This window comes from Patiria miniata, unplaced genomic scaffold (assembly GCF_015706575.1).
Source record: "Patiria miniata isolate m_02_andy unplaced genomic scaffold, ASM1570657v1 HiC_scaffold_3, whole genome shotgun sequence".
Taxonomy (NCBI): Eukaryota; Metazoa; Echinodermata; class Asteroidea; order Valvatida; family Asterinidae; genus Patiria; species Patiria miniata.
The window spans coordinates 34,937,061-34,945,037 of NW_024037069.1; positions in this window are offsets into that span (position 1 = coordinate 34,937,061).

Consider the following 7,977-nt stretch of genomic DNA (forward strand, 5'->3'; position numbering starts at 1 on the left):
TCGGAACCCACTTAAGGCCCCCGAAATTTATTTTTGAATTCTAGATGCTGTGTGGTGCGATCTGAGGCAATTTCTGACCACTTTAGTCATTGTTTTTGGAGGAAAAGATGGTGGTGTACTCATTCCCCCCCCCCCCCCAGGATCCGCCCTTGCCCACTGACTGTCCCAGTGATGGCTTAACTGGGGGGATGCCAAGCCTCTCCAGATCCCCTCCCCCTTGTGGCCCCTCTCAGAATTGACACGAATGAGATGTTTATTGTTTCAAAACCACTGAATATCCCCATGCATCACTAGAATGACCCCTCCCCAAATTATTGGACCCCAGGTAGTGAATGGACCAATATACAGACGAAATTGTTCACCACGAACAGAGGAGAGGAGGGGTCTTTTAGTGAAATGGTCCTCGGGGAACAAATGTTATTGAAATGTTTTATTTTTTATCCTGCTTATAATTTTTTTTTTGTAATCAATGGAGTCTAATCTTGTCATAATTTATGTAGACCAACTTTGGGTGCATGCGTACGGAACGGAGTAAATATTTACAGGAGTTCTTTTTATAGGGGTTCCGGGTACTGTGAAATCCAGGGGGAAAACCAATAAATTGACATTTTACCTTATTTACCATACACAAGAAGAGGTCTTTTGAATCGAAAATTCACACCAGCAGATCCGATGTTTGGAGGGGGGAAAAGATGGAAATTTTTACATCGGTTTAGCATGGAACGATTGAGGAAAATATTGTTTTTAAAAGGAATATTGTTTTTAGAAGGATGTTGTTTTTGGCTCATCCAGTTTCCCTCCTTTCCTTTGCGGATGTGTTCTTGAAACTGATCGAAAGATATAGAAAGAAAAACAAAACTTCCCCTTCCACTGTTCGGCCCTCCCGCCAAATCCAGACATCACCTAGAATAACCAGAACGCGCGGATCCGGGAGGGGATTGATAAACTCTGCATGCAGCTAATAATTAATGAATTCGGGAATTTCAAGCTATTATCATATATAGTCTGGACCCTGCCCTTCGTCAGTTCAGTTCAATATCAATATTTACTCGCCGTTTTTCTCAGCGGATGAATATTTTCGTAATGTTTGTTTTGTTGTGCGTGTCAGAAGGCTATCAGTTTCAGTGTTTACTATGTTATATGATGATTTTTTTTAGCAAATTGGATGTTGTCCCGTGACATAGCAAACTGTCAGCAAACGATTCTGTACTGCGCGCGCAGCGATGTGTATATCTCTTGATTATAAAAGGTGCCAAATGGGTGACATTAATAACTGTTGAAGGTGCACGGGCAAAATAACATGGCCAACACCAGAGATAAACATGGTATTAATTGACATAAAACCCCATAATATAATAAAAAATAGAGACACGTAGTTAAAAACAAGAACTTCATGCATAGAAAAACGGAAAGATCAAGTACAACAAACCGACCACATAACGTAAACAAATCATATTTAATTAGAGACCTCCAGTACAGACTTTAAAAGTGGACAGATCTCTGGACATTTTTATTTCTTTTTTTATTCCATTCCATAATTTTGCCCCAGTAAAATGAAGTGCATTTTTGCCTGCGCCAGTGCGTGGTCGAGGTACGGTAGGCGCACATTCTGCCCAAATGTTGTCGCTTCCTTTTTAAAGTATGTTCAAGAGGACATTCAAATCGAACATTCACATGCACGTGCAGAACTGGAGGAGAGGGAGGCGTAATTAAGATGCGGATTTTTAAAATATTTTTTACAAGATGGAAACAACTTAGAACGACCGACGCCAAGCGTTTTTTTACAACGATACTGTAGTTGCATCCATTACCTTTCTGTCCTTTCCTTTGACGGATTTTTGAAACTAATAGACATGAGACCTAATGACGTAATGGCTTTGTTTACATATGCGCTTTCCTATGGGAGCGAAGTCGGGACGCCAGACGAAGTAGGGACCGTCTACCACATAGGACGTGACGTCATTAGGTCTAAGGCCTATAGAAAGCTAGAGTGAAAGAAAAAAAGAACGCCCCAGGCGTCAAATAATATGTACAACCCAGTTGGTCAGGTAATTTTGTCCCCACCCTACCCCAGCATATTTGGATCCAGTGAACATTCTAAAAACAGACATGTACGGGCTTTATTTAATCTTAACTGAGAATGTGGCGTTCCGCATGTTCTCAACTCGAGAAACCTCTTGACTCTCTCGCGGCAAATCGGCGACTAATGGGAGGCCTTGGCGATAGTACAAAGACTTCCTTCCCGCCGAAATCCAGACATTTAGAGCGAATAAACAGCGAGATCAGGAGGCGCAAATCTAAAAACATGCTGACAGAGTGGGTCCAGAGAAACGCAAAGAATCCGAGGATAGTTCAGATGTTGGTGTAAGCATTCCGAAAGCCAACTGTCAATCTAAACCCCATGGTGAGTCATTGAAAAACAATGTTTCCCATCTGATTCCCCAGTTTTGTTTTTCGTTACACATCAAAATCATCAAAATTTGTTTCATACTTTTTATTTGAATTTTTTTAAAAGTGAGTTGGCTTATTGATAAGTTGAAACAATATGGTTTCATCCATATATTATATTTCTGTTGTCCAACCCCCCCCCCCCTCCCCAATTTTGCAGCGATGGAGACAGCCGCAGCGCGTGGTGGAGACATTGTCCTTTAAAGCGGGAGAGCTTATCATAATGGGAGAGATTTTATGTTCATTGCATCTGGTCGCTCAATGACATTTTTTTTTTTTAAATTGACTGAATTTTTTGTGAGTAAATTAGTGTTATATGTATTGTCAAATTAGACAGAGAATGATTCCAGTTGTTATTTTCAGTGCACATTAATTTTTTTTTCAAACTCATTTGCAAATATAAAAACCACAGGGTGTCCTCTTTTTCACAGCTTTTTTTTTTTTTAACCCACAAATATCGATACGTGGTGGAGATTATAGTTCATTTGTTTTTCAATAAAAAAATCTTTCCAATCGGTAATTTTTTTTATATGTTTTTTTTAAATGTTGTGAAAAGGCACTTTTTGGTACACCCTGTATGGCAAGTGTATCTGTTAGTGTTTAGTGTTGTTTTTCCATCACTTATAGAGATAAGACGAGAGACCCATAAACTCTACCAATAATTATGTTTGTTAATGACTGAATCGGGGATTACCAAGCTATCATAACTATAAAGAAATCGCCACACACTGGGAATCCCAAAATATTCTGGACCCTGCCCTCGAGTGGGATGTAGAATCAACTGACAAAATAGGGCGATATAAAGTCTGTTTTTTTGTATTTTCATTGGGACATGTTTGTTTGTTTGTTTGTTTTGTTTGTTTTTGTTAGTGTGTGTAAGATGGCTATCACAAGTAACAAGTGGCGTAACACGGGTCCAAAGAGCAGGTGGCTGTGGGGGTAACGGATAAATAGGGCGATATAACTCTTAATATAAGTTACTTAGTTGGGATGTGTGTCTGTTTGTTTGTTCGTCTGGGTATGTGAGGAGTTGTTTGTTTTGTGTAGGTGCGTGTCAGATGGCTATCACCAGTGGTAACAATTAAGTGTCGTAAACACGGAACACGGGTCCAAATAACAGGTGGCTGTGGGTATCTTGGAGGGCCTCATTTGCTAAAGAGGGCATTCAGTGAATTTGTAACTGTAAATTCTGAAATATCAGTACTTCACTGGATTTAATCAGTAGATTATAGGGCAACAAATATTTTATGTAAAAAGAAAATTCCATACATTCTTATATATTCTTTAAAGAAAATACTTATGCTAGTCGAAGTATACATGGGTTTGAAATGTTAAAATGATTATCATTTTTATTTTTACTGGATTGCAAGATACACTTCGTAAATATTTTGGTATACTTACATCCGTGTATATAGCCTATTATGCTCCCGTGGACATCCCTATGAAAAATCATTGGTTTGTATAAATTTTTCTTTGGCATTATCACTTTACCCTCATCGTGTGAAAATGTCTCCTGATTGATCAATCCCAAGAGGGTTTGGAGGGAGACTTAAAATTGGGTAAGATGCATTCGTACAAACTCCATGAAATTTGCCGAAGGTGAACTGTTTTCTGTACACCGACCCACCGACTGTCCCAGTGATGCTGGACAGTGGCTCAACTGTACCAGGAGGGGGGGGGGTTGAGGCATGCCCCACCCTCTCCACAACCCCCTCCACCTTGTAGCCCCGCTCAGAATTTACAGAAGGCACGAATGAGATATTTATTGTTTCAAAACCACTGAATAGCCCCATCATTAGAAGTTCCCCTCCCCATATTATTTGACCCCGGGTACACCTAACAGATCAATCCACAAACAAAATTGTTCACCAGACAGGGGAGAAAAGGGGTATTGTAATGAAATGGTCCTCGAAGAACAATTGTTATTGAAATGTTTTATTTTTCACCCTTCTTACAATTGGCTTTGTAATCAGGGGAGTCTAATCTTGACATAATTTATGTCAACTAACTTTGAGTGCATGCGTACGGTACGGAGTCAATATTCACAGGAGTTCCTTTTATAGGTGTACTGTGAAATCCAGGGGGAAACCAATACATTGACATTTTACATTATGTACCATACACAAAATACAGAGGTCTTTCGAATCGACAATTCACACCAGCAGATCCGATGTTGGGAGGGGGGCAAAGATGCAAATTTTTACATCGGTTCAGAATTAAACATGGTACGAGTGAGGACAGTATTGTTTTTAGAAAGATGTTGTTTTTGGCTCATACATTTCCCCTCCTTTCCTTCGATGTATTCTGGAAACTGATCGAAGATATAAAAAGAAAAACAGAACTCCCCCGTCCACTGTTCGATTGTGCAATAGAGATCGGCGATAGAGTTAGACTTCCCTCCAGCCAAAATCCAGACATTTAGAGCAAATAAGCAGCATGCACGGGCCCAGGGGAAGTAACAGTCTTTGAGCTAATGATTAATTATTTCGTAAATTTCAAGCTGTTATATATTATACATTGTTCATTGTTCATTGTTCATTGTTCATTTATTTTCCACAGTGCCACATTTTTAATGATCGTAATTAATACAAAATATACTATATAAACAGATAGTGAGACTGTAGAGGAACCTACTAAGAAGCTAAGCTTGTAATCGTAGGCCCCTTGTATACAAATTTAAAGTTGCTTTTAATACATAAGACACAGGACAGACAATAGACAAGGACAATACACAGACTTTACATGCCAGTTAACAAGCAGGATAAGATTTGTTGCACGAGCAATCTCGAAGTTAATGGGTTACACGGGATCATAATAATTATACAACAGGGTCGATTTATATTTCCGTTTGAAATTAGACAAATTTTTGGATGTTTTCAGGTTCTCGGTAAAGGAGTTCCACAGCCTGGGTCCCTCATATCTAATAGTTTTTTGGGCTAAAGTTGTGCGAGTCAATGGGAGATGAAAATTTGAGACTTGACGAGTATAATGGGAATGAACATCAAAATTCCGGGTAAAAATTGAAGTAATGGAAGATGATGAGGTGCCAGAAGCAGATTGATACATTAGAGACCCAAGCTGGTGGAAATAAATATCTTTAACTTTCAAAAGTTTGTGTTTGAAAAATAGGGGATCAGTATGGGCATTAAAATCAGTACAATTAATTATTCGAAGAGCCCGTTTTTGTAAAAGGAAAAGCCTATTGAGATTACCGAGGGAACATGCTCCCCAGGCTAGAATACCATTACTGAGGTACGACAATATTAATGTATTATACAGGCAAACTAAAATTGTGGGAGGGATAAAATATTTGATCTTGTTGATGACACCTATGTTTTTAGCAATAATTTTACATAAATAATCTATAATGATTAGTCCATGTTAATTTAGAATCTATATATAATCCAAGAAATTTAAGACAATCTACTTTTTCCATGGCCATGTCATTAATTAATATGTTGGAAGGGAGATTACTGGCAGTTTTATTAAATAACATAGAGTTGGTTTTCTTAATGTTAAGTGACAGCTTATTAACTGCAAACGAATTACAGATAGATTTTAACTCATAATTAACTGTGTTAGTGAGAGTAGTCAAATTGCTATTCGAGATAAATAAGTTGGAGTCATCAGCAAATAAAATAAATGAAAATACATCAGATGATTTAACAAAGTCATTGATATAGATCAGAAAAAGCAATGGGCCCAAAATTGACCCCTGTGGAACACCACATTTTAGGGCCTTACAAGTTGAATTTGAACCGCCTATAGAAACATACTGTTGTCTGTCTGAAAGGTAACTTCTGAACCACTCTAGGGCTACTCCTCGAACACCATAATAAGAAAGCTTATATAGCAAAATGTCATGATCAATGGTATCAAAAGCTTTTGAAAGATCGAGGAATATCCCCAGAGTGTGTTCAGAGTTATCTATGGCAGTTGTTACTTTATCAACACAATCAAGTATTGCATGTGTAGGTGAATGATTACTTCTAAATCCGTATTGACAGTCGGTTAAAATATTACATTTATTAAGAAATTGGATAATACGAACATAAGCACATTTTTCAAAAATCTTTGAAAAACAGGTCAAAATAGAAATGGGTCTGTAATTGATAACTGAATGAACATCACCATTTTTAAAAATAGGAACAACCTTGGCAGTTTTAAGTGAGTTAGGAACAATGCCAGTTTTAAAGGAAGCGTTGATAATGTGGGTAATAGGTCTACTGATGGCAGTTATAGTGTTTTTAATAATAGAAGAATTAATCAGGTCGTGACCGGAGCTTGTTTTGTTCTGTAAGTTGCTAACGATATCAATCACTTCCTGTTCAACTACTGGTTGTAAAAACAAAGACCTTGGGTTCGGATCATTAAGAAAATCAACAAATGAATCATGTGAACTTGGAATACTTTTAGCGAGATTAGGGCCTAAATTAACAAAATAATCATTAAAGCAATTTGCAATATGAGTAAAATCATTGATTAACTTGCCTTCGTGCATGATACTACTAATATGTTGAGAGGATAACTTATTATTAAGGACTGAATTTATGACCTTCCACGTGTTATGAATGTTGTTCTTTTCCTTCTCAAACTGACAAACATAATATTGCTTTTTAGAATTTCGTAAGAGACTAGTCAAAATATTTTTATATTTAATATATTTGAGTTTCCGCATGTTTGTCGGATTAGCAATGTAATGACGATATAATTTATTTTTCTTGCTAATTGATTTAAGAAGAAGTTTAGTAATCCACGGGGTAGTTTGGTTAGTATTGGACTTTGACGTGGGCTTATGTAAATTAGGTGGAATATTTTTATCAACTTTATCATTGAAATTGTCAATAAATAAATTAAATGCATAATCGGGATTATCACAGGTAGTAATGTTAGACCAGTCGGTTGTATGCACATCTTCTTTAAGCCTCTGGATATTGAAATGAGTGAATTTACGGGAACCAACATAGTTAAAATGATTAGAGGAGGCACTAGATTTATGAGAGGACATTATCATAAAAATTGGTAAATGATCGGAAATATCAGACAAAATTATGCCTGAGTTGTGAGATGGTAACACATTCGTCAAAAAATTATCAATTAGCGTAGCAGAAGAATCAGTTATTCTAGTGGGCTTATCAATTAATGGTAAAAAAGAATAAGAAGTAATGAGATCAGTAAAAGCCTGTGTGCTGGGGGCTGTATGATTGAGTAAATTAATATTAAAATATTGAGTGGCTCATCGTGGAATAGGAGGAATATTATCGCAAGGTAAAATCTGGGCTTTTCCATTTCACGAGGCGAAGCCGAGTGAACTGGAAAAGTCCAGATTTTACCGATTTTAATTTTGGGGCAGTTTTTCGGGGAAAAAATATTTTGGCCCCCAAAACTTGTGTTTTTGGATCCAGCCTTGGCGAAGTCAGAGAGACAGAGTCAAGATATTTTTCGAGTTGAGAACCAGCATCTTTGCCCCTCCCCTGCTGTTGTGAATAAATCGAATAACCTCCTTTTTGAAGAGTTAATATTTTACGA